This window comes from Gopherus flavomarginatus, unplaced genomic scaffold (genome assembly GCF_025201925.1).
Source record: "Gopherus flavomarginatus isolate rGopFla2 unplaced genomic scaffold, rGopFla2.mat.asm mat_scaffold_34_arrow_ctg1, whole genome shotgun sequence".
In the NCBI taxonomy this organism is placed as follows: domain Eukaryota; kingdom Metazoa; phylum Chordata; order Testudines; family Testudinidae; genus Gopherus; species Gopherus flavomarginatus.
The window spans coordinates 3909104-3936710 of record NW_026115061.1 but is presented as its reverse complement, the minus strand read 5'-3'; the positions used below and the strand labels follow the sequence as shown (position 1 = coordinate 3936710).

Below are 27607 nucleotides of genomic sequence, written 5' to 3'. Positions count from 1 at the left end.
TTTCCTGGGAATGTAGCCCCTCCTCCGATTGGGTTTTTACCCAGTCCACCCTCTGCGGGTTGGGTCTGCTTGGTCTGTCCCTGAGCTTGGGGCACTGGGCCTGAATGTGGCCTCCTTGGCCACAGCAATAGCAGCCCATGTCTCGTGTGTCCCCTTGAGTGGGTCGGAGGGACCTGATGCTGGATGGTCCCCTTTTGGAGGGGTTCTCCATAGGCCCCCTTTTGGAGGTCCCATGATGACTCTCTCTCTGCGTTGAGGCAGGCCTGCTCCTTCGAGACTCCTCCCTGCCATCCCCTGCCCAACTGTCCACAAATTGGTCGGCCAGCTGGCCTGCGTGCTGTGGGTTCTCCGGCTTCTGATCCATCAACCACAGCCTCAAGTCGGACGGGCACTGCTCGTACAGGTGCTCCAGTATGAATAGGTCAAGCAGGTCCTCTTTAGTTTGGGCCCCAGCTGTCCACTTGCGGGCATACCCCTGCGCCTGGTTAACCAGTTGTAGGTATGTGACCTCACGGGTTTTACGCTGGGTCCGGAACTTTTTCCGGTACATCTCAGGAGTCAGCCCAAACTCGCGGAGCAGGGCCTGTTTGAACAGTTTGTAGTCCCCTGCCTCCGCCCATTTCAGTCGGCTGTACACCTCCACGGCTGTGGAGTCCAGTAAGGGGGTGAGAACTGCGATCCTGTCTGCAGGGTCAACCCTGTGCAGCTCGCAGGCATTCTCAAAGGCCGTCAGGAAGGTATCTATCTCCTCCCCCTCCTTACGCCGTGGCAGCAAGTGCTTATCAAAGCTCTTTGTAGGCTTGGGTCCCCACTCACTCACCGCAGCCGGGGTCTCACTTCTCCTCAGCTGGGCCAGGTACAGCTAATGTTTACGCTGTTTCTCCTTCTCCTCCCGCTCATGTTTATGCTGGTTCTCCTCATGTTTACGCTGGTTCTCCTTCTCCTCCCACTCACGCTGGCACTGGTTCTCCTCATGTTTACGCTGTTTCACCTTCTCCTCCAGTTCTTGCCTCTTTAACTTGAGCTCCTCCCGTTTCAGCTCCCTTTCATATTCCAGCCGCATCCGCTCCACGGATGCTGAGCGTCGTCGCCGGGAGGATCCCCTGCTGGGGGGTGAGCTTCGCCGGGAGGATCCCCTGCTGGCCGGGGGGGGGGTCACGGTCCCCTCGGTATTCACTGGGCTCCTCCTCACCCTTCCCCTAGGCCTAGGAAGGGGGGGTCTCGGGAAGCCCTCGTCCGCCGGCTGACCACCCCAGCGGGGACAGACACTGGTGCCTGCGCTGCATCTGCCCGGCTGCTTCCCTCAGAGACAGGGCTCTGTTCATTCATGCGGTCTCCCTGCTCCAGTTGGGCAATCAGCTGGTTCTTGGTGCATCTCCCCGGGCGCAGCCCCCTCTGCTTGCACAGCTCCACCAGTTTGCACTTGCGCCGCTTGGCATACATCTTCCTGCTGGCCACTCACAGGCCGGGGTGCTCACCGCTCCCCATGGTTTCCAGGGGAACCCCTAGTGCACCAGCCCTTCTTGAGGTCACCACCTCTCTGCCAGGGTTGAGCTGTAGACTCCTCTGCCCCTGGGACCACTCACTGCAATCCCCCGGGGGACCCTGTTACTGCAAAGTCCTTCTCACTGGGCACACACTCACAGGGGTTAATCACCCCTTCGTTTTACTGCTCCCCAGTCACTTACTACAGGAAGCGCCGTCCATGGGGTGCAGTATCTCCCACCGCTGCCACCAGTTGTCACGGAGTGTGGGGGAGTCTGGCCCTGCACCCCTCTTCCTGGGACCCACAGTGACTCTTAGCCAGCCAGTAAAACAGAAGGTTTATTGGACAACAGGAACACAGGTTACAGCAGGGCTTGCAGGCACAGTCAGGACCCCTCCATCGAGTCCTTCTGGGCTTTCAGGGTTCTTGGATCCTAGCTAGGATACCCTGAATTCTGCCCACCCAGCCCCAAGCCCAAACTCAAACTGCTTCCCTCCTGCCACTCCCTTTCTTTGTTCCCCTTCCTGGGCAAAGGAGTTGACCTTTCCCCTCCCTTACCTAGCTCAGGTTACAGGCTCTGGTATCGTCCATCCCCTAAAGTCCTCCTCTGCTCTCCCATTCCCCACACAGACAGCCCCTACTCCATCACACTCTTCAACCAGCCCATTCATCCCTCGAGTAGTCCAGGAGGGAGCGGGAGGGGAAAAGCCACTTCACAGGCATTCAGAGAGGGAGAGGAGACAAAAGTGGGAGCAGGGGAAGTATAACAGACCTTTTGAGCATAGAAATCACTGCTGCTCCTATAACAGCAGGGACAGGCCAGTAGGAGCTGGGAACATTAAGCCCTCATGTTTCTGCCTGGTTTCAAAGCAAAGACCTTCTGCATGTTAGGTAAACGTGATAACCACTACACTACAGAAACTTTGTCACAGGGTTCTGCCCCTCCCTTCATAAGGACATAAGAATGGCCATACTGGGTCAGACCAAAGGTCCATCCAACCCCACATCCTATCTGCCAACAGTGCCCAATGCCAGGTGCCCCAGAGGAACTGAACTTAACATGTAAAGATCAAGTGATTTCTCTCCTGCCATCCATCTCCACCCTCTGACAAACAGAGGCTAGGGATACCATTCCTTACCCATCCTGGCTAATACCCATTTATGGACTTAACCTCCATTAATTTATCTGCAAAAAGAAGGAAGAGTACTTGTAGCACCTTAGAAAATGAACAAATTTATTTGAGCATCAGCTTTCCTGGGCTAAAACCCACTTCATTGGATGCATGCAGTGTAAAATACAGTAGGAAGATATCTATCTATCTATCTATCTATCTATCTATCTATCTATCTATCTATCTATCTATCTATCTATCTATCTATCTATTCACAGAGAACATGAAAAAATGAGTGTTGCCATACACACTATAACGAGAGTAATCAGTTAAGGTGAGCTATTATCAGCAGGAGAAAAAATCCGTTTTGTAGTGATAGGATGGTCCATTTCCAAAAGGAAGGTGTGAGTAACAGTAGGGGGCAAATAAACATGGGGAAATAGTTTGACTTTGTGTAATGACCCATCCACTCCCAGTCTTTATTCAAGCCTAATTTAATGGTGTCCAGTCTGCAAATTAATTCCAATTCAGCAGTCTCTTGTTGGAATCTGTTTTTGAAGTTTTTTTGTTGTAATATTGCGACTTTTAGGTTTGTAATCGAGTGACCAGGGAGATTGAAGTGTTCTCCGACTGGCTTTTGAATGTTATAATTCTTGACATCTGATTTGTGTCCATTTATTCTTTTACGCAGAGACTGTCTGGTTTGGCCATTGAAGGAAGGGGTTGGATTCAATGGTTCCTTCCAGTTCTAGGAGATAGGGTACATCCATTTTCTTTTTTTTTTTCCTTACTGCACATCAGACCTAGGACTTCCACCCAGCAGTTCTTGGGGCCGTGGAACAGAACTGAGCTTCACTGGCAGCAGTGAGGGAGAATGGTTGGGACTGAGCTGTCTGGGGAATATTTTAATCCTTATTTAATTTTCAGAGGATTAAATCAATGCAGTTTCCACTTCTCCGTCTTTCCCAAGGAAATAACGTTTCTGTGTGAAGTACCCAAACCTTTTAACAATAAGAAGTGAAATGAAATGGCCACATGATGACAACAGAATCTAAGAAATTTGTTAGTCTCTAGGGTGCCACACCTACTCCTGTTCTTTTTGAGGAAACAGACTAACACAGCTGCTCCTCTGAAACCTGAGAAGCCATGTTCTTGTTCAATGAGCATTGAAGCTGAAAAGGGAGATGTTTTCTCTTTGACTTCTAGGCCCTCATCTCTAATCTACTAGACACCCCTTTCCTCTCACAGCCAGGAATAGAACCCACAGTCATGCTAATAGCACCCTGTGGGCCTGTTATGAAAGAAAAAGCTCTGAAACCCCTGTGCTGTCCCATCACCTCTTTGCTTGAGCTGCCCTTGAAACCCAATGGGGTTTCCTTGGGCAGTTTTGACTCACTCTCAGAAAGGGTGCAATTTTAGGAGCAGGTTCCAAATAGTGAAATTAACCAGCCAGAAGGAGCAGGAGATTTCAGTGTAGGAGCCATTGAAATAACTCTGCACTTAGATGCAGACATAACAAGCTCTATGGATGGTAAACTTACAGAGACTCTGCTCCTGCTCATGAACTAGCAGCCCATGACCTGTAAACGGCTGCCATTTAAATGCATCTGAAAGTTACAAGGAACAATGATCTGTGTTACAGGAAGGTTAACATTTGTTAGAGCCCCAATTGATACTGTGCGCACAAAGAGAGGTTTGAATGTGTAACAGGGAGTTTGGTAAATCTTGGTTATTTTATTTTTGTAACAGGCTCCTGTCCATCTCCAGTAGAGTTTTCAGTCCCAGTGGCAACTTACTTACCAAATGTAATAGGAACTAGTCCATTCCTCTCAAGTGGATGTGTTTCTTGTTCTTCTGCACATTGTATCCCATGGAGGCCAAGGACCCGCAAATGCATCTTCATGTGCCTTTGTTTAATTGATGAAAAGAAACCTAGACACTTAGAGGATTGGAACTGATTTCAGCAGAGGGACATATTTGCTAGGTTTTTATTCATTTGCACAGGAAAATGTTGAGTGTGTCCATTCATTTCAGGGATCCCTATTTAGTGGAGCTCCTGAACATACCGGAAATGGAATTACTTTTATTGAAAGAAGAAGTTGGTAAGGGAGCACTTGGATTTGAATTGAGAACCACTTGATCTGCAGTCAAACACTCTACCACTGAGCTATACCCCCATGACATTTACAAAGGCAAGTCAGTGATCTTAAGGATTTTGAAGGACAGGCTGTGCCTCAGAGAGCTCCTTTTCTATTCTCAGACCACAGGGTTTTTAAAAATGGGGTTTGATTAAACTTTATATACACATGTAGACACCACAGCTTGCACATACACCAGCATAGCTTCCCCCAGTGACATAACTACCACCTCTCGGGGAGATGGATTAACTGCACAGACGGGACAGCTCTCTCCCCTCCACTTAGAGCATCTTCATTATTTTTAAATAGGTGGGAAATAACCTCCTGAATGGATAGGAACCAATTTATCAAATATTGCTGTGTCTGCATTCAATATGGGGAACTGGTCATATTGGGCTAGGTTAGCAGGAGCATTGCAAGCAGATGAAGGGAAGTGATTATTCCCCTCCATTCAGCACTGGTGAGGCCACATCTGGAGCATAGCATCCAGTTTTCGCACGCCCCCCAATACAGAAACAAATTGGAGAGAGTCTAGGGGAGGGCAACAAAAATGATTAGGGGACAGAGGACTTACAAGAAGAGGCTGAGAGCAGGGCTGCCTAGAGGGGTGGCTGGTGGGGCAATTTGCCCCAGGCCCTGCAGGGGCCCCCATGAGAATATAGTATTGCAACTTTTTTTTATGGAAGGGGCCCCCAAATTGTTTTGCCCCAGGCCCCCTGAATCCTCTGGGCAGCCCTGCCCAGACCAAGGTGCTGTCCCCCCACTCCACCCCCTTCACTTATTCTCCTCCCTCTGAGGCCCCACCTGTGCTCTGCCCTCACTCCCATTTGGCCACTTCCCACACCTGCTCTTCCTCTTTGGCTGAGGCCTGCTGGTCCACCTTTCGCCCACTCCTCTCCTCCCCCAAGGCCTCCTCGCGCCTCTATACCCTCTTCCCCAAGGTCTACCTGCTGCCCACACCTCTCTGCCCCCTCCCCTGAGACCTGCCCTGCCCATCGCTCACACCTCTCTGCCCCCTCCCCTGAGACCCACCCTGCCCATCGCTCACACCTCTCTGACCCCTCCCCTGAGACCCACCCTGCCCATCGCTCACACCTCTCTGACCCCTCCCCTGAGACCCACCCTGCCCATCGCTCACACCTCTCTGACCCCTCCCCTAAGACTAGCCCTGCCCACCACTTGCACCTCTCTGACCCCTCCCCTGAGACCGGCCCTGCCCACCACCCACATCTCTCTGCCCCCTCCCCTGGCCTGACCTGCCCACCGCCCACACCTCTCTGCCCCTCCCCTGAGACCCACCCTGTCTCCTCTTTCTTTTGTCATCTGTTGTTATTCCTTGAAACATCAAGGATGGAATAAAAAGCTGAGTTTACTCCAGGGTGAGGAAAGACAGGAGCCACCAACCCCCTGGCAAAGCCCTGGGGATATGACGGGAAGGGGACTGTCTGAATGAGCAAGGCAGGAAATGGACAACAAGCTACAGCAGCGTCATTAACCACGAACACACTCTCCTCATGCTCCAGCCAGAAGGGAAAGGAGCAGGAATTCTTGCTGTTCAGCCATGTACACACTTACACAACGGCACAGCAGTGTGTGTGTTGTTGAAGCTGGTCTGAGGAAACAACTGGAATTGATCACTCAGTGAGAACAGAACTAGAGTGCAGTGAGAGCCACATGTCAAGCAAGTAGTTGTGGTTGAGTGGTTAGGGCAATGGGCTAGAAATCCATTGCGGTCTCCATGTGCAGGTTCAAATCCTGCCAATTATGGAGGAAGTTGTGGTTCTTCAGTTTTGATGGAGCTGAGTCTTGTCTCACTCAAGCTATATCTACATGAAAGAGTAATGTGGCTTTAGTTAAAGTGTTTTAATTGAACAGCTGTTGCATGTCCATCCTGTGTCACCAGAGCACATCTATGCTAGCATCTCTTGGATGGCCACAGAGAGTAGTGCATTGTGGTAGCTATCCCACTGTGCAACTGGCTGCAGGGTGCTTTGGGAAGGGTTTGCAATGCCTCACGGGCTGGTACAGCATCACATGATGCAGGTTTCTCTATCCCATTGTTCCATGGGCATCCTACTAGATTGCCAGCTGCTTTTCAACTGCAATGTGCGTGCTGGGGTAGAGAGCGTGTGTGTGTGGGGAGGAGAGACAGTGTGTGTGTTGCGGAAGAGTGAGTGTGTCGGCACACTGTCTCTAAGTTCAGACAGCGGCTGGAAGCAACCAGTCCTGAGGCAGGGGACAGCCCCGACATCAGCCCCCCTTCTCTCACTGGCTCAGCTCAGCTCAGCACAGCACAGCACTCTCTGTCACACACACACACATACACGTACACACTACTGCCTGCTTAGCTCTGTGTCAGGGGTGCTGGAACATGGGGGTTAGAGGGCCATGGCCCCACCACGCTTTGCTGGCTGTTAGGACAAATGATGGAGGAGGGGGGAAGGGTGCAGTCTTGGGGAAGAGGCATTCTGTGGGTGTGGCCTCGAGGGGAGAGGTGCTGTGAGTGGGGTTCCTTAAGGAAGGAGTGTCATGGGGGTGCCACAGTTCGGATAACAGTGCCCCCCCACTGTAAGGAAGCTTCTACCGCCCCTGCTCTGTATTCACAGAGCAGGAGAGAGCAGCATCCACTGCAGTGATTTGCTCCCCGGGGCTCTGGCAGAGGGGCTTGGGAGGTGATTTAAAGGTCCCGGGGCTCTGACCGCAGCAGGGAGCCGTGGACCCTTTAAATCACGAGCCTGGGGAAGACGGGCTGGGCTGGCACAGCGTACTGGCTCTTGCCAGCACCCCATACCATAACATACCGGCTTACTTTCATCTCTGGAAGGTCCTCACGTGGATTAATAACTGGATAAAAGATAGGAAACAAAGGGTAGGACTAAATGGTCAGTTTTCAGGATGGAAACAAGTATCTAGTGGTGTCTGTACTGGGACCAGGACTAGTCAACATATTAATAAATGATCTGCTGAACAGTAAGGTGACAAAATTTGCAGATGATCCAAAACTACTGGCTTGCTTCCTAGAATGAACGCTCCTTGAGTGGGGTGATCCACAGGGAGTAGCTCAAACCTCCAAAGTGCCTGGCCAGGGGCAGGGCACTATCACAGCAAGGGAGGGGTGTGGCAGTGACATCACAAAGGCCTTTTGCAGGACCTCAGACTATTGGTCAAAGGTGGTGGGGAGGTGATGACCTCACAGAGAGATGCTGACATCAGCCAGGTAGGAGAGGGTCCAGGGAAACCTCAGAGACCCCTGTGGCTTTGCTTCAGCAAGTCTCCGTCTCCAGGTCTCTCTTTGAGGACTGAGAGAGTATTCGGGTTCACGTATGTGAGCGTCAGGAGGAACCTCTTTTGAGTTTTCTCCTTCCCTTTTCCTGATTTTACTAGAAAACAGCCGTCCCTGTTTAGAAGGTAAGAGCCTCCTCGAGGTTTGAACCCTGTTCAGTCTGATCCATCTGGTGACAGTTGAATTCTAGGCATGGAAAACACGAGCTTAAGGAGGCTGAATTTTATTCCACACCTGAGATTTTGTCACTTAGAATCACTGGGGACATTAGGGTTTGTCCTTTTTGTTTCACCTTTTCCTCCATCCATCCCTCCCTCCTTTCTCTTTGTCTCTTGCTTCTTTTGTCCTTTCACCTGTTCCCCTCCCAACACCAAGAGTGAGGTGTGTGTGTGTGTGTGTGTGTGTGTGTGTGTGCGTGTTGCAGGGGAGTGCTCTGTAGCTCGCACTCTGGGAGGTCCACCCAAAAATGTGCGGCTGAGATAGTGCTTGGGCAGTGATCCCCACCAGTGACCTGGCCCGTCCTTTTGCCTCTGGTGAGAACCCTCAGCCTCCCGTCCTCAGTCTCTACCCTGATTGGCTGAGCAGGGGGTTATTGACAAGGAGGAGACTCAGGTCCTTTTTCTTCTCTTTTACGACCAAGTAAATAAGTCATAACCAGTCATATGTTTGATGAATTTTGCTGCTTCTCTGCATTAATTGTCTCTGAGCGGTTCGTGATTCTCTCTAACATTGCAGTTCTCCTCAAATACTTGCTGAATAATTACAGTGCACTGTTGTTGGTCTGGAGTTCATGTGAGAGCATTTTACTCAGGTCATTCCATGTATGAAATTCAAGATCTGATGGTTAGTTTCAAAATCAGGGCTCTTGAGTCCTTTTCCCTACTCTGCCACTGACTGTCTGTGTGACCTAAGACAAGTCAATTCTCCTTTCTCAGCCTTAGCTTCTCCCTCTTTCAAGCAGAGATAATAATGATCCGGTCTTACCTACCTCAACACACACACTGTCTCTCCCCGCACACGAACAGTCTCCACACTGCAGTTGAAAGGCAACTGGTAATCTAGTAGGATGCCTTTGGAACAATGGGATAGAGAAACCTGCATCACTCAAAGTACAGCCAGGAAGACACCACACACCAGCCTTTCCTAGCTGGCAAAAATCAAACCTCCACAGAAAGACCTCTATGGTGTCATACCCCAGCTCCCTAAGCCCTCAGCCACAACCACTTAACACAGGGGCCTTTCTACACTCTGGTTCTGTTCTCACTGAAGGGTCATTTCCAATTGTTTGCTCAGACCAGCTTCCCCAGCACACTCACTGCTGTGCAGCTCTGTACGTGTGGCCATGGCTGAACAGCAAGAATTCCTGCCCATTTCCCTACTGGCTGGATCATGGTTAGAGTGTGTTTGTGGTTAATAATGTCGCTGTAGATTGTTCGTTTCCTGCCTTGGGAATTCAGACAGTCCCTTTCCCAACATATCTCCAGTACATCAGACCCTGGCTGGATCTCATAGGTAGTAGAAAACATCCCTTGTTTGGTGCTGCCAAGGGGAACGTGCAGAGCTGAGATGTCCCTCGGCTTGGATCAAAGGGGGATGTTGGATGGAATTTATCACAGAACCCTCCCTGCTCCCCAGAGCCCCATGGGGAGAATCCAGAGAAGGAGGAGTCATTTCTCCCCTGCACTCCCAGAAGAGCTGCTAGGACTCCTTCCTGCCAGCTACTCACCCCTGGATTCCTCCTCTGCTCCTGGGATCTTTCTGCTCCAAAGGCTCCAGAGGCCTGGGGTAGGGAGGGCGTCACTGCACAGTCAGAAACACAAGGGAGGTTTCTGGAATTGAAGGAAGGAGCAGAAAATGGAGAGGAACGAAACAGAGAGAAAACGCCTCATCTCTCTCCCCTCCTCCTCCCAGCAAGAAATGTTCTCAAGGATCAGCGTTAGGGGAAATGGTGCCCTGGGCAAAACTTGTACTTTAGCACTTCCCCATCACCCCTGGACGATCCCCTCCCCCTTTCCCCCCAGCTCCTGCACTCCCAATCCTTGCACCTCCTTCACCGCTATCTCCTGCCCCCTCCTGTGCCCTAACCCCTACACTGTGTCCCCTTTGCCCTTAAGTCCCACAGTCCCTTCCTGTGCTACCAGCCACTGCCCCTCTGCTGCACCCCCTTCACCCCTAACCCCTACACCCCCTCCTGCACCCACGTGGGGACAGTGACCTGTGTGGATGGAGCAGCTCGCATTTCTGCCCGCTCCTCCTTGGAAGGCTGCTCCTCCGGGCACCCCTAGGACCTGCGGGGGTGAGGTGTGGGGGCAAGAAGAGACATCATCTGAGTTCCCTGCATCCGGGTCACTTTCCTCAGCCAGGCTGCATAAGGGGAGGGCAGAGAGCAGCAGCTTCTGATGCTCCCCTCACAGCACAGCCCAGGTGGGGAAAGTGACCAGGACGCATGGAGCACATAGTGTTGCTCCTCTCTCCCCTCAACCCTCTATGGGGCCATGGAGGAGCACTGGGGCAGGGGAGAGCAGTGAGCACCTTTGCACTGGCACATAGTGCCCTTTGACCCCCTGAAGTCCTGGGCGGCTGCCGGAGGGCCCCACCCCTAAGACCAGCCAGGCTCCCCAGCACAAAGAGCAGAGAACACAGAGAGACTGGCCACACACTGAGCAGCGGTAGCCTGGGCAGCACATAATGGAGGCTCGGGGGGGCTCAGCCTCCCCAAACCTTGTGTCACCAAGAGGCAGTGGAGCCCATGACTAGGGCCCCTGGAGAAATTAGGTCCCCCTGGAAAAGTCTCCCCCATGTCAGCCCCAGGGCTGGAGGAGATCTCACTCCGTGCTACGGCCCGGGGGCTGCAGCAGGGGCACAGAGCTTCTCTGGTCTTGGGGCCACAGCGGGGCAGGGGTAAAGGAGTGACAGGGTGGGGCTAGTGGGGGAAGGGGTGGAACAGAGGTGACATAGTGGATGGGGCCGTGGGTGGAAGGTGTGGCAGGGGGCAGAGCCACAGACAGAAGTGAGGGGGCCTAGTTCCAGTGCTGGGGCCACTGCACTTGTTCTCCCTTTCCCTGGGCTTTGGCATCACTAGCCCCTGCTTAACGTGTAGGGTTCAGTGGTCCCCAAAATGTGGGGCATGACTCCTAGGGGAACAGAGAGGAAGATTCATAGGGGCACCTCAGGGGCTGAGCCAGCCCCCATGGAGGGAGCACCAGTCAGCCCGACTCTGTCCCAGCTCTTTTCCAACCCCACCCTCAGCCAGGGCCCTTGACTGCCAGCTCGGCCTCGACCCCCTTACCTCTGTCTGCACCCCTTTCTTCAGCAAGCAACACCCCACTCCCAGCCCCAGTTTTCAACTGTGGCTCCGAGGGCCCACAGCCATGGATAAGAGGGCACAGTGTGAAATGTTTGGGGACCACTTCTTTAGGGTGACGTTCTGAATCACTTCTATGCAGTCCAATAAAAGCTATTCCTCACCTATCAGGACCGACTAAGTATGTTCTGCTGCCCTTCACTCATGCAGGAAGGATAACAACATTTCATACCAGTCAGTGCTAAAGTGATTTGTAACCCGCCACCAGCTAAAACTGGTCATTTTGGGGAAGCGGCCCCATCATGCTGCATACTTAGGCAGAGTAGGTGTGTCTATGCAAACACGGTCTGTTCCTGAAGCCTTTCCCACAGCTGGTCAGCAGGTGTGAGGGGGGAGCTCATTCAGCCCCTGCTTCCGCTTAGTATTTAAAAACACCTTAGTGTCCCTGTCTCTGCTGGCCTTAGATTTCTCATCCTGTCCAGTTCCTGATGTCTTAGATGAGGTGGCCGAGTGGTTAAGGCAATACACTGCTAATCTATTGTGATATGCATGCATGGGTTCAAATCCCATCCTCATTGGATGCATTTAGTCTTCGCTCCTCCTTTCTAGACAACCATCTCCCCCTTTGGTACAATGACAGAGAAAACAATGTTGCTTCCTGCAGACAAAAGCCTGCTCAGAAACCCCCTTGCTTTAAATAAAATGTCTGAATCTCAGGTTTCTAAAAATAAAATTCTCGAGCCCTGTATGTCTTAGCTTTTATATGAGGTTTATGAGGTTTTATATGAGATTATGAGGTAACAGCCTCATAATCTCCCCCAAACACCCTGAGACCTCCCCAAATTATTAAAACACCCCAATTCTCAGCAAGGCCATGACAGTGACCCACAGCTAGAGTGTCTAGGCTAAGCTGTTCTGAAGGAGGCAACTCAAACATTTTCTCCCTGCTTCCCTTGGCAAGGTCTGACTGGGAAAACAAAATTCCCCAAAACTGAAAATTTTCAGCTGAAAAACCAGTACTAGCTATTTTGGGACTTTGGTTTGAATGTATTATTATTATTATCTTTTGATTTATGAATCAGTTTTGTCATCCAGGTGTGTTTCCAGCTGTTGATTTGTGGGGGAGAGATGCCAAGTCATGATGTCTCTTCCCCTCTTTCATAGTTTCTTCCAACTTTCTAGAAAGCTCCTTTGCTATGATGTGAGTCAAGCAGAGTCCATTGTTGCTGTATTATCTCAGTGAAGTCTGCATCGTACAAGGTTCCTGGGATAGTCCTTGGGAGTGTAGATACCTTCAATGGGCCAGCAGTGAGTCTGGCTCCTCCCTTGTCGCACCTGAAAGGCTGGTGGGGGGCATTTGCCAACCTCATAACATATTTCTGTAATGCACACGGAGCAAACTTCATAACTTCTCAAACCAATGTGAGCACATAGAACGCAAGAAGACATTAAGGTTCAACAGATGAACAGTTCAAGATTTTTGAAATGATTCCTCACCAGGTAGACTTTGTTCAAAACGTATCATCATTATACAAGAGTGGTGAATATGGGGCTTGCAGGGTGCTGCTTTGAGCACAGCGTGCCACACCTGGGCTTCCATTGCAATGGGGACTTACCCTTAGAATCCATCTCTCCCGGGATAAAGATGGCAGCCGGGCTGGCCTGGGTCATCTGACTTGGGCTCATGGAGCTAAAGCTGAGAGGCTAAAAACTGTGGTGCAGATATCTGTGTTCACACTGAAGCCTGGGTTCAGAAACCTCACCCCTTGTGGGGTCTCAGAGGTTGGGTTCAAGTCTATATGTCTGCACTGTAATTTTATAGTCTTGCAGTCCAAGTCCCATAACCCTGAGTCAGCTGACCTGGGCTTTGAGACAGGTGATCTGGGTGTTTTAATCATAGTGTAGACATAACATTAGGATAGGTCTAGGAGCCCAGAAGGTTGGAAGGGAGTTTAGCAAGTGCTAATGGTAAAACTGCAGGGAAGTATTACTCTCATTGGTCTGTCTGGTTTTGAGACAGGGATAATAACTGCCAGTGGTGCCCTGTTGAGTGGCTTTTGGGGCACCTGCTCTTGGCTTTTGTCAGAAGGACCTTTGGTCTAGCCCAGTATGGTTTAAATTACACACACAGGCACTGATAACAGAGTTACTGAACGTTTGGGAGTGAGGAGCTGGTAGGTCAGTGGTCCAGTCCCCTCATGGATGACCCCCTCCCTCTGGGACAGGGGCAGGTCTGAGCTCTCACACCAAATGCTCATTGTGGCTGCCAGAATCTGTGGCCAGCTCATTTAGTTTATGCTGAGGGTTGTCTCCTGCTTTGTGCCCAGTGTCTGAGAATGAAAATCCTAAACCACCCTATGAAATAATGAATGCAGCAGGATGTGCTATTGTCCCTGCCCCAAAGCAGGCAGACGAGTGGAGAAATGCCATTGAGACCAGGGTAATACTTCATTGTGGTTTTACCTTTTTTGCTTGCTAAACTCCCCCCAACTTTGAGGGGGCCCAGAGCCCAGTATTGAGCCTGAGATGAGACATCGACACTGCAAATTTACCACCCCACGGCCAAAGCCTCGGGAGCCTGGGCTGGCATGGGGCAGCCCTGGGTGTTTCATTGCAGCGTGGACATAGTGCAGTATTATGTCTGCACTGTCATAAACACACCCAAGTCACTATTCTGAAACCCTGGGTCAGTTGATTCAGGCTTGTGGGGCTTGTGCTGCAGGGTTATAAAATTACAGTGTAGACACTTGGGCTTCAGCCCAGCCTCTGAAACCCCACAAGGGGTGAGGATCTCCGAGCCTGGGCTCCAGTCTGAGCCTAAATGTCTACACTGCAGTTTGTAGCCTCACAACCTGAGCCCCAGGAGTCCAAGTCAGATGATCCAGGCCAGCCAGGCCACACTGCTTTTATTACATTATAGATGCCCTCTCAGGGTATGTCTACATTGCAATGTAAGCCCAGGATTAGCAGAAGTCATGTCAGCAGCCCCAATTCATAAACATAAACCAAGAGGAAAAGACCCACCCCCAAATAAGCTGGGCAGTGTCCTTCTCCCTACGGTTCATAAGTCCAGCAACCAAAAGTCCTTTAACATGAGCCATCCCCTCTCTGCACCCCACTCACAGCTGTTGTCCTTAGTCAGTGCAAGCCCAGAAGTGCCTCTGTAGAGTTCACCTGCCACCCTCGGTGGAAAAAGGAGAAAATAAGAAGGCACCATTCTCGCTATGTTCTCACTCATCCCTCCACAGCCACCCTGTCCTAACACTGATCTAATCCCTAAATTTTAGTATTAAGACCCAGGCGCCAGCCCATTTGGCTTTCGAACCCCTGTACCCTGCCTAGCAAGTGCTATTGAACTGAGCATGAGTCCCTCAGTTGGGGTCTGCCAAGCATAGTTGTGCTGCCCTCGATTTACACAACAAGGATAACAACTCTTTATTTCTCCTGCCCCAATAACAAGGAGACTGGGAATCCAACGCCAGCCAAAAGTGATCATTTTGGCAAGCAATCCAACATATTCCCAACACACTGTAAAATCCACATGCAGACTCATACACGAAACCTTGCAAGAAAATCTTCCTGAGGGGGTTTGAAGCACCTGCTGCTGGAGGGAAGGAGGGAGCTGTGGGTTGGGATTGAGGGGCACTGGGAATAGGAGGGGCCTGTGGGTTGGGATTGAGGGGGCTGTGGGTAGGGACAGAGGAGAAGGGTGAAGAGGAATAGGCTCTGGTTGGGAGTGAGAAGAAGTGTGCATAGAAGGGACTGAAGTTTGGGATTAAAGGGCACTGGGAAAAGAGAGGACATGTGTTTAGGCTGAAGAGCATCGTCATTTAGGGATCCAGCAGTACAGGGGAAAGCAGCAGGTGATTCTAATTCCTAGGGATATTCTATGTGTTTGTATGTGTGTGTAGGGAAGGAACATACTATATGCCCAGAGGCCTTTATTCCTCCAGGCTGCAAGGACAGAGGGGCTGTCAGGAAGTTGCCCCTTCAAACCCGCACACAAAAAGGCCCTTCTGAGGAAAGGGAATATCCTAAAGAGAACAAGCTATGTCAAAGAGGACTCCAGAGAAACAGTTTAAGATCTTGGGGAGTAGTTTATCACCTGACCAGGGACTTGAACCCTGGACCCTCAGATTAAGCATCTGATACTCTGCCAGCTGAGCTTGCCAGACTCACGAAGTAAAAGAGCAACTTGGTGTGGAGAAGAACTAGTCAAGAAAACAAGAGTGGGAAACAGTAGGGAAAACCTGCTGCTCTCTCCGGCCTGGTCAATACTACAAGTTTATATCTAATTTAGCAGCATTAAATCGCATTAACCCTGCACCCGTCCACACAACGAAGCCCTTTATATCGATATAAAGGGCTCTTAATACTGATATCTGTACTCCTCCCCGACGAGGGGAGTAGTGCTGAAATCGGTATTTGCCATGTCGGATTAGGGTTAGCATGGCCGCAATTCAGCGGTATTGGCCCCCTTTGAGATCTGCTTGCAGAGGCAATAAAGTTAGTGTTGTTTCAAATTCCTGCATTCTTTATTACTTCATCACACAAACAGGGGGATAACTGCCACAGTAGCCCAGAAGGAGTGGGGGAAGAGAGAAGCAAAAGGTGGAGTTGTTGCAGGGGCACCCCCTGGAATGGCATGCAGCTCATCATTTCTGCGTGATGTCTGGGGCTCTGACCCGCAGCGGCCGTTTGCCTCTCTGGTTTTTTAGTAGGCTTGCCTGATAGTCTAGACAGGACTGACTCTCCCTTTAGACAAAACTCAAAGAAGGGAATGACCTGGGGAGTCATTCCCATTTTTGTCCATGTGCCCCTGGCCAACCTCACCGAGGCCGGCCAGGAGCACCCATGACAGCAGCAGACGGTACAGTATAACTGGTAACTGTCATTGTCAACTTGCAAAGCAGCAGATGGGATAGTATGGCTGGTAACCATGTTTGCTAACTTGAAAAGGCAAGAGGATGCTGCTGTGTAGCACTGCAGTACCGCGTCTGTCAGCACCATCCAGTAGTCATACTGTGACGGTGAAAAAAGGCTGAACGGGCTCCATGGTTGTCGTGCTATGGCGCCTGCCCAGGCAATCCAATGAAAAGGGCGCGAAATGATGGTCTGCAATTGCTTTCACGGAGGAAGGACTGAGTGACGACATTTACCCAGAATCACCCACGACAGTGTTTTTGCCCCATCAGGCATTGGGACCTCAACCCAGAATTCCAATGTGTGGGAGAGACTGCAGAAAGTATGGGATAGCTATGGGATAGCTACCTACAATGCAACGCTCTGGAAATTGACACTCGCCTCGGTATATGGACGCACACCGCCGAACTAATGTGCTTAGTGTGTCCGCGTGCACTCGACGTTATACAATCTGTTTCCAAAAACTGGTTTCTGTAAAATCGGAATAATCCCATAGTGTAGACATATCCTGTGATTAACAGCTTTGGTGGTTAATTGAAAAGCTGATGGTTCAAAGCCAAGTGAAGATGGAGGTGGTTTTTTTTAGTGATGAGAATCCAGTTCATTTTAATGGGCAGAAAATCTCCTCAATGCTTGTCTAGCCTCATTGGGCAAGCATAAGTAGGCCTTTAAACAAATGCGTTGGTGGCATAGTGTTGAGCATAGCTGTTTTCCAAGCAGTTGACTAGGGTTCAATTGCCAGCCAGTGCAGTAATGTGATGCTTTCTCTGCTGGGAATTAGTTTAATTTCAGTCACATTGTATCAGTTTATCAATGGAATGAGAGAATCAATGTCCTGCAGGGCATTCAACGCACAATGGAGGAAGAAAGGGGCGGGACTAGACAATGAGCAGGTGGAGTTATCCTGGTATTACAATGTTTGGTTTATTTTTTTTTTAAATTTCCTTTACTTTCCTCTCCCTTTTAGACTCAGAGCCTTTAAGGTCAGAAGGGATCAATGCGATCATCTAGTCTGACCTGCTGCACCTTACAGGCCAAAAGACCCCCCTCTCCTCCTGTAATAGACCCAGTAGGGGAGGCAGCTCTGTGCACTGCCCCTATCCCAGGCAGCACATGGAAGACCTCTGCCCCCCTCCCCTAATGGGTGTGCAGAGATGTGCCAGTAGCACTAAGGTGGCTCCCTGCCCACTCTGCCTCCGTCCCTCCGTGTCACTCCCAGAAATGGCCAGCATGTCCCGGCATTCCCTGGGGCGGGGGGAGTGTCTCCATTCATTGCCCCTGCCCCAAGTACCAACTCTACAGCCCCCATTGGCCAGGAACTGCAGCCAATGGGAGCTCTGGGGGCAGCGCCTGTAGGCAGCGGCACACAGAGACCCCCTGGCACGGCCCACCTAGGACCTGCTGCCGCAGGGTTGTGTGTACCAGTCACTTTGGGAGCTGCAGTGCCCGGGGTAAGAGCCACCCCTCCTGCACCCCAACCCGCTCCCCCAGTGCAGAGCCCGCATCCCACACCCAAATTTCCTCCCAGAGCTTTGCTTGTTTTCCTTTCACCCAGAACCATCCTTCTTCTCCTGGGATGCAACTGGCCATCCCTGGGAAGCCAAGAGGTAGGCACAGGATTCTACCTCCCAGCAGCCAACCGCACCTCCCCAGGCTTTTCAGGCTTTGCGGAACAAATGGGTTTAGCTTCTGCCCTGCCTTCCTCAGCTAGACTTTCCTCTTTTGCCCCATTCCTGCCTCACTCCCTCCTTTGGCAAGTCACACAAAGGAAGCCAGCAGGAAGAGCCGGCCGCCATAGGCCAACCTCCAAGGGCAGAGGAGACTAAGCCACAAGGCTTCAAAAGGTGACTGGCCAAGGTCCTCTAGCTTTCACCTGCTGATGCTAAGGCTTTTTCCCAGCTCATTTCACCACCCTCTGTCCTGCAGAGGTTGAGCTTATCGCAGCTGTTACCCAAAATTGGGCCAGCTAGTAAGCGTAGGGAGGACTAATGACCCACCAGAGTTTGGCAGAAAGCAGCACATTTATAATACTGATAGCTAAGCTCAAAAGAAGCGGGGGTGTCACACTCACATTTGCATACTCATGCTCCCAGGACAGACACAGCACTGGAGATGTCAGGATTCTGCAAGGTAAGTGTCCCACAGTGCAGCTATGGACAGTGCGAGGAAGGTGAGTCTTTCTGAGGCACAATGAAATACAATGCAGAGAACCACTGGCCAGGCAATCCGGGCAAAGGGCATTCACTGGAGGTACAAGCTTGTGAGTGACTTTTGAGCATGTGGCCCCTTCTCCTTTTAAGGACCTGCACCTAATGGCCTGTGACTAGAGATGACTTGGCTGTATCTCGTTGGTCACACTCCACTTTGGGCAGTGTCCATGCTGTGGGTGTGTGAGTGCTGCCTAATTAGAGTCCCAGACACCTTGTCTACCTGGAAGCTCTTCTGCTCTTCAACCAGCCCATTCATCTCACAAGCATTCCAGGAGGGGGAAAATGACTTCACAGGTATTCAGAGAGGGAGAGGAGAGAAGTATAACACACCTATTGAGCATACAGGTTGTTCATTGCATAGAAATCACTGATGCTCCTACAACAGCAGGGACAGGCCAGTAGGAGCTGGGGAAAAGAAGCCATCATGTTTCTGCCTGGTTTTAAACCAGGGACCTTTTGCATATTAAGCAAACATGATAGCCACTACACTACAGAAACTCTGTTGCAGTGCTCTGCCCCTCCCTTCATAAGAACATAAGAATGGCCATACTGGATCAGACCAAATGTCCATCCAACCCCATATCCTATCTGCCAACAGTGGCCAATGCCAGGTGCACCAGAGGGACTGAATCTAACACGTAATGATCAAGTGATCTCTCTCTTGCCATCCATCTCCACCCTCTGACAAAAGGAGGCTAGGGATACCATTCCTTACCCATCCTGGCTAATAGCCATTCATGGACTTAACCTCCATTAATTTATCTGTAAAAAGAACAAGGAGTAATTGTGGCACCTTAGAGACTAACAAATTTATTTGAGCATAAGATTTCATGGGCTAAAACCCACTTCATCGGATGCTTGCAGTGGAAAATACAGTAGGAAGAGATATAGATATAGAAATAGATATGCACGCACACACACACACACACACACACACACACAGAGAGAGAGAACGTGAAAAAATGGGTGTTGCCATACACACTATAAAGAGAGTGAGCAGTTAAGGTGAGCTATTATCAGCAGGAGAAAAAACCTTTTGTAGTGATAATCGGGATGGCCTATTTCCAACAGTTGACAGGAAGGTGTGAGTAACAGTAGAGGGACAAATAAACATGGGGAAATAGTTTTACTTTGTGTAATAACCCATCCACTCCCAGGCTTTATTCAAGCCTAAATTAATGGTGTCCACTTTGCAAATTAATTCCTATTCAGCAGTCTCTTGTGGGAGTCTGTTGTTGAAGGTTTTTTGTTGTAATATTGCGACTTTTAGGTCTGTAATCAAGTGACCAGGAAGATTGAAGTGTTCTCTGACTGGTTTTTGAATGTTATAATTCTTGATGTCTGATTTGTGTCCTTTTATGCTTTTATGTAGAGACTGTCTGGTTTGGCCAATGTACGTGGCAGAGAGGCATTGCTGGCACATGATGGCATATATCACATTGGTAGATATGCAGGTGAATGAGCCTCTGATAGTGTGGCTGATGTGATTAGGTCCTATGATGGTGTCCCCTGAATAGATATGTGGACAGAGTTGGCAACGGGCTTTGTTGCAAGGATAGGTTCCTGGGTTAGTGTTTATGTTGTTGGGTTGCTGGTAAGTATTTGCTTCAGGTTAGGGGGCTGTCTGTAAGCAAGGACTAGCCTGTCTCCCAAGATCTGTGACAGTGAGGGATCATCCTTCAGGATAGGTTGTAGATCCTTGATGATGCCCTGGAGAGGTTTAAGTGGGGGGACTGAAGGTGACGGCTAGTGGGGTTGTATTACTTTCTTCCTTGGACCTATCCTGTAGTAGGAGACTTCTGTGTACTCTTCTGGCTCTGTCAATCTGTTTCTTCACTTCAGCAGGTGGGTAGTGTACTTGTAAGAATGCTTGATAGAGATCTTGTAGGTGTTTGTCTCTGTCTGAGGGGTTAGAGCAAATGTGGTTGTATCTTAGAGCTTGGTTGTAGACAATGGATTGTGTGATGTGGTCTGGGTGAAAGCTGGAGGCACATAGGTAAGTATAGCGGTCAGTATGTTTCCAGTATAGGGTGGTGTTTATGTGACAATTGCTTATTAGCACAGTAGTGTCCAGGAAGTGGATCTCTTGTGTGGACTGGTCCAGGGTGAGGTTGATGGTGGGATGGAAATTTTTGAAATCATGGTGGAATTCCTCAAGGGTTTTCTTTTCCATGAGTCCAGAAGATGAAGATGTCATCAGTGTAGGGCAAATAGAGTGAGGGCATTAGGGGATGAGAGCTGAGGAAGCGTTGTTCTAAGTCAGCCATAAAAATGTTGGCAAGCTATGTGGCAATGTGAGTACCCATAGCAGTGCCACTGACTTGAAGGTATACATTGTCCCCAAATGTGAAATAGTTGTGGGTGAGGACAAAGTCACAAAGTTCAGCCACCAGGTTTGCCGTGACATTATCGGGGATACTGTTCCTGACGGCTTGTAGTCCATCTTTGTGTGAAATGTTGGTGTAGAGGGCTTCTACCTCCATACTGGCCAGGATGGTGTTTTCTGGAAGATCACCAATGGATTGCAGTTTCCTCAGGAAGTCAGTGGCATCTCAAAGACAGCTGGGAGTGCTGGTACCATAGGGCCTGAGGAGGGAATCTACAAAGCCAGACTATCCTGCTGTCAGGGTGCCATTGCTTGAAATGATGGGGCATCCAGGATTTCCAGGTTTATGGATCTTGGATAGCAGACAGAATACCCCTGCTGCTTTTTTGGCCTGCTGCTTCTCTGTCTGGGATGTTTTTGTCAGCCCTGGCACACAAAAATGGCATCATTGTGAGCACCCACGAAGGCAAGATGAATTTTGGCTGCCTTGCTCAGCTTGACTTGCTTCCTCACCCCATTCCTGCCTTAGATCCTAGTGGCTGAAGATGGTCCATTGTCTCAAGCAGTGCCAGAGCCTGACACATTGCCCCTGGGCAGGCTTTTCTCTGCACATGCCGGCCATGCACATTTGCAAATACTTTAAAGTGCCTGTCAGTAAGTTCTGGGAACAGTTGCTCATCTTCAGAGGAAGCTCCCTAAAATTGGCCTGTCTCACCCATTGGTACATTGACCTCTGTTCAGATTGAGGCAAAGGAGGAGATGGGGCCTAGCTGCTGTGGTCGCCGCTTCTGTGAGGGCAGCCACTGCTGCGGATGAAGCCATCCTGCAAGAACCTTCCACCTAGCCACCCACTGAGAATCGTGTAGGGTGTAAGGTGAGAGTAGAACACTAGCGGGGGGCCCTCCCCCTTCCTTCATCGTCGGCCATCCCATACCCGGTGCTGCACCCAGTGGGGTAAAAATAATACAATAATACAATCGGAAGAGTCAGTTGCGTTCTTTGTGGTTGCCCCACCATTTCCCTTGGGCCTGACCTGCCTTCCAGCTCAGCCACCACTGAGAGAGCCGTACAAGTCTTCAAAGCCCACCAAACGCAACCCCCCTTCTAATACGGCAGAAAAGCCACATGTCTCCTGACTAGGTAGGGACGTCCTATTGCCCCACAGGAAGTGGAAGGCCATGGTGTTCGGTCTCAGCAGCACTCATGGAGCAGGGGGAAACACATGGCTGAGGAAATTCCTCACAGACAAAAGATAGGTCTTGAGCATCACAACTTTGTAGGCTAATGACAAGGTCCACTTATGCCACCGGCTGAGCCTTTCCTCACAGGCCAGCAACCGCTTCTCCCAGTTCACGTACCCCACCTTGTCCCCAACCAAACGCTAGAAGGCCCAGCTCATCAGCCTGCCCACACTTGCAGCCCTCCTCTTCTGCCCTGACTGATAGGGAGGAGTATTGAGCCTCCCTCCCTTAGGCCCTTCAGCATTCCTGGGGAACACCAACACCGCCCAAGTGACTTTGGGCCAGTAGGTCAACCAATAGGGCTGCCTCCTAGGCCAGGCTGCAGCCCAGCTTCAGGACTCAGATGAAATGCAGCTCGCATCCCTACCTACAGGACTCCAGGCACAGCCAGGCTTCTGGATCAAACATCCCCTCTTGTGCTCAAGTCACAACAGCTAGTGGGCAAAAGACAGACTTTCATGGCCTTTGAGAAAGCAAGACAGAGCCTTGGAAGACCCAGTAGGGTTAGGTGCCACAGGAATTGCTCTCAGATCCCACTGAGACTTCAACTCAGATTGCAGGATTCAAAGTCCTGAGTGCTGGCCCTTACACCATGGGACCAATAGGGAACCCCCAGACCTCTGCTGAGTTCTGGTAAGGATGATCCTGTGTGAGCAACCCTGCATTATGCTCACCAAGTTGTCATGCAGCAGTTTGCTGAAGCTCCCAGAGACCTTTCTTTATCCAGACTGAAAGGCCAGTGGGCATGTGAGGAAGTTGCCCCTTCAGTCCTAGGCAATACATGGCCCTTCCTAGGAAAGGCAAAGCTGAAGTCAAGAAGAGTCCTCAAGAGATACCTTCTGAAGACCTTGGAGGATATTACAGGGATAACTGGCTTTTTCATTTACCAGTGACTTGAACCGCAGACTCTCATATTAAAAGCCTGATGCTCTACCAACTGAACTAGCCAGGCTCACATGGACAAATGCCAAATTTCATGCAGAAGAGAAATTAGTCATGAAAATGAGGGCAGGAAACAATACAGAAAACTTGCTACTCTTGCTTTCTTAGCAGTCCTAGCCCCAGCCTGCTCCTCCATCTGGCGCCCGGAGGCCTTATTCTTTCTTAGTTAAATATCAAATCCAGGAGAAAACACAGTTATACAGAAATGTCATTGGAAATACAAAAATTAAAAAGGAAAATGAAATTGCCATCACTACAGCGTATCTGGGCCATTCCTGTATTGAGAGGACCCACTAAGGTCCCTGTGTGCTTACGAGAAACCTGGAGCAACTCATACCACAGCCTGAACATGAAACTCAACTGCTCCCAGGTGCTGCAGTAAAACCCTTTCCCTGCTGTGACATTGCATTCCATAGGATTTTATGAAAATATGCTAATGAGAGTGAATATAAAGTAACTGAAATATGCTTCATGCAAAAGGTCTCTTGTAAGGTATCATTGCAAAGCTTATAACCTACTGTGTGTGTTCATCCTATTTGTATGAACCGATAATTCCTGTATCTGAAACTAGAAATATGAAATATAACTCTGAGGTCCTATTGTAATGAGGCAAAGTGTGTGCCATTAATAGTGGTTTGGACTCTTGATGGCTCCCATTAACCAGAACAATTGACTGGAGATGGCTTTGTCCTGCACCATCTGTGAGTCAGGCCAGGAAGAATGAAGGCTTGGGGTTTCACAGGACATGTGACCATGTCACCTGGTACAGGAATCCATCTTAAACCTGAGCCTTTTCCCCAGGAGAGAGACAAAAGTTTCCTGCCTCGTAGCAAAGCTGTATAAGGGGATGGAACAGGAGAAAGGTGGGTGCAGTCATGAGACGTCCCCTAGCTACCTTGAGCTGGAACAAAGACTATACCTGGTGAAAAGATTGGGCCCAGACAAGAAATAAGTCTAGTCTGCAAAAGAAGAGTATTGGAAGATCTCTGAGGGTGAGACTTGATCTGTATTGGGTTTCATACTGTATTAGGCTTGGACTTACATGTTTTTGTTTTATTTTGCTCTATGGAGAATACAAATGGCACAGAGAAGGAAAAGATAATGCCATAAAAAAGTCTCTGTCTGCGTGTTAGATGGGTGGGAGGGTGTCTAGAAACCACTCTCCTCTAGTTTTTTTGCCTCTGATTTCCTTTGGGAAATCTGAAGTAGGGAGCAAACACCATTGCTACTTCTGAAGCTTGAACTTATGACCTTCAGATTATGAGACTGACACACTGTCAACTGCACTAAGAAGACTTGGTAAAGCTTTAGGCTCCGTGCATATAGGACCCTCCTACATCGGTGACGGGGCAGGGAAGGAGCCAGGGGTGTGCTGGAAGAAGCAGGGAGCTCTGGTGCCCACAGACCTGTCCTGGCAGCTTTCTCAGCAGCAGAGAAATCAATTCATGCTGCCAGTGAACAATCTCCTGGAACTAATGGCAGCACAGCGGGGATGTTTCCAAGCTGTGCACCTACTGCCACATTTTGGAACTTACTCTCCTTTTCCTAGCAGGGCACTTTCCATGGGAATTAGGCAAAGCAAACCACACAGGTAAGAGGAACACGTTGACGAAGGTACATGGGGAACAGAATCCAGGGCTCCGGATAAGGCCTGAATTTATAATCCCAGCAGTTTGCCCTTCTGCACTAACCAATTGCACCACTGCAGACGCTTTTTAGATGGATTTGGGAAGCAGGCAGTTCCCAGTCTCTGTGGTTCACACCTTTGCCTGGTAATTGAAAAGCAGCTGGTTCAAACCTAATTCAAGATGCTGCTTTTCAGTGATGAGACTCCAGTAAGTTTTAACAGGAAGAAAATCTCCTCTATTCTGGTTTAGCCCCATTTGACTCCTGCCCATCTTCTCCGCCCCCCCAGTCTCATTCCTTCCCCACTGGGGCCATGCAGAGAGGAGCCCCAGTCAGTCTCTGTCACGGAGTGTCTGTATCCTACAAACGGAGGGAGGGGTCACTCTAAAACATTGATAACGGGGAGGGGAGGGGTGTGCGTGGTTAGGGGGAGAAAGGATGGAGACCTAACGGTGGGGCCCAGAGAGATTCCTCCAAACAGGGGAGATCCCCTGCTGCCCCCCATCTGCCAGCTGTGGGAAGAACAACTGTGTGTGTGGGGTCTCCACATGCTGTCCTCGCCCCAAGAGCCAACTGTGGCAATGGGAGCTGCAGGGCTGGAGTCTGTGGTCAGCAGTGCTCAGAGATGCCCCCAGCCCTCCTGCTTAGGGGCTGCTGCCAGAGGGGGGTGCGGGTTGCTTTCGAGAGATGCCCGAGGTAAATGCTGCACCCTTCATCCTCTCCTGTACTCCCAACCCCCTGCCCCAACCCAGACCCCACACCTGCACCGAAACTCCTTCCAGGACCCTGCTCCTTGCACACCCTCCTGCACCTCAGCCCCCTGATTGAGCCCAGACCCTGCACCCAAACTCTCTCCCAGAGCCCAGCCCCTCTCCCTCCCACACTCAAACTCCCTCCCAGAGCCTTAGGCAGGTGTGGGGAGGGGGGGCAGGACTTGGTCCCATTCTGGGCACCACCAAAAATTATACAAACCTGCCGCCCCTGCCCAGCCCAACTTTCTGCTGATGCACCTCACCCCACACCCGTGCAGGGTTTGAAGCTTCCATTGCTTAACTTCCAGGACACTGAAGGATTTCAGCTCCACTTTGCCCAGAGGGAGCCTTCACCCCACTCCCAACCAGGTTCTTGTCCATGGGACCACTGTTAGGGGGGCTGGGTCCCTCGGTGTCTTTTCTATCTCTACGATAGGCCAGGGTGCAATAACTGGGGCATCTGAGCACCCAGGACCTTCTGTGGGGCTGCCATTCCCCTTCCCCTTCTCTGGTCTCATCTGTCATTGATTCCAGCCTTTCTCCTATCCTTCGTCAGCACCTCCCAAGCAAGCTGCACTCACCTCAAAAAGACATAAAGTCCTGTGGCACCTTATAGCATAAGCTTTCGTGGGTGAATACCTGCTTCGTCGGATGAACGTGGCGGAAATTTGCAGGAGCAGGTATAAATATGCAGGTAAGAATCAGTCTAGAGATAAGGAGATTAGTTCAATCAGGGAGGATAAGGCCCTCTTCTAGCAGCTGAGGTGTGAACGCCAAGGGAGGAGAAATTGCTTTTGTAGTTGGCTAGCCAGGCACAGAATTCCCACTACATTCAGCCGATGAAGTGGGGATTCACCCCTCAAAGCTTATGCTCCTGTACATCTGTTAGTCTATAAAGTGCCACAGGACTCTCGCTTTTTACAAATCCTGGTTAACGCAGCTACCCCTGTGATACTCAAAAAGACAGTGTCCCCTGGTGGGTGTACATCACTGACCTGTCTCCTCTCTGAGCACTGACTGCCCCTCTGTTTCCTTGCCTCTCAGTCTGTGCAGATGGGACCTTTCCCTCCACTGCTAGAGGATTCACCCTTTTCATCTACCCTTGTCCCAAGCAGCACAGTGAGAGGGAATCTTAAATGTACCAAGGTGACTTTGGAGCAGAAACCCCCCAGACCTTCCATGCAATTGGCACTTGCCCCTCACTGAGCAGGACTGAAACTGGTGCAGGGATACTGGTGGGCCTCATCCCCTCTGGGCATGAGCAAAGCAGCAAGGTGCAAAAATGAACCTGGAGATGCTGAGGATTGAACCCAGGGCCTCATACATGCAATGCATGTGCTCTACCACTGAGCTACATCCCCAGATGGGCTGTGTCTGCTATGGGTTATACTCAGAGCCTTCCTGTTCTCACTGCATCCAGTGACCTATAAGCTTCACAAGAAACCCATTCCCCTCTCTGAGGGCCAGGCCTGCTCTCCTGGAGGTTACTTGTTCATAGGAGTCACTTTGCAGCAGGGCAAGATTCTATGTGTGGGGCAGAGAGAGTTTGTGCCCTGGACTCAGGGTGTAGAGATACACTAAGCACTCTCCCCTGCATTGGTTGGTGGGGGTGCTGCAATCTCCTGCTGTAAGGTCATTGTGGGGTATGCTGTGAGCAGCTCAACACCTCACCCTGGTGGCAGAAGTGGGGTGTGGAGTTCTAGGTTTTCCACCTGCCTGTGAAGTCCAACTTTCCCCAGCACATTCACTGCGGTGCAATTGGGTCACTGTTTCCATGGCTGAACAGCAAAGAATCACTCCCAGTTTCCCGTCTATCCGCAGCAGGATTAGCCTGTGTCAGTGGTTAATGAGGTGGATCTGGTTGTAGATTGTTATTCATTCCCCACCTTGACAATTCACATAGTCCCTTTCCTAATCAAATCCCCAGCACCTCAGTGATCCTGGTAGCAGGGGTTGGGTCCTGAGACTTTGAGGGTCCTTTTTACCCTTCACCTGGAGTGAACTCAGCTTTTCCCCCATCCCAGACAATCCATGAAATAACAACAGGAGCATAAAGAAAGAGGGGATGGAACATCTCACTGCCAGGGCTGGATGTGCCTAGGGCCCCATCTCATCTATTGTTTCCATGGAATTTGGCCCCCTGCTTTGCACAAGGGACAGAGAAAGATCTTGCTGCTCCTGTGTCTGTGCAAGGAAAATTGTGCTTCTGTATGAAAGAGAGGAGGGAAATGGCCCCATGGTGGGACAATATCCTCAGGATTAAG

General features: G+C 50.3%; 1 long non-coding RNA gene and 2 other non-coding genes across 3 annotated transcripts in view; all 3 read right to left on the bottom strand.

Moving 5' to 3' along the window:
• Window positions 1-8935: 8935 nt before the first annotated feature.
• Window positions 8936-27607, bottom strand: part of LOC127042240 (uncharacterized) — a 47976-nt gene continuing 29304 nt past the window's right edge. Inside the window, exons 2-3 of the long non-coding RNA XR_007771891.1 lie at window positions 9746-9848; window positions 8936-9089 (exon numbers count right to left, since the gene is read on the bottom strand). This is a non-coding gene — a long non-coding RNA (uncharacterized LOC127042240). The remainder of the gene's footprint in view (window positions 9090-9745; window positions 9849-27607) is intronic.
• TRNAI-AAU (transfer RNA isoleucine (anticodon AAU)) lies at window positions 18882-18954 on the bottom strand. Its single transcript has one exon. It is a non-coding gene; the product is annotated as a tRNA-Ile (tRNA).
• Window positions 26633-26704, bottom strand: TRNAA-UGC (transfer RNA alanine (anticodon UGC)). The gene has a single exon. It is a non-coding gene; the product is annotated as a tRNA-Ala (tRNA).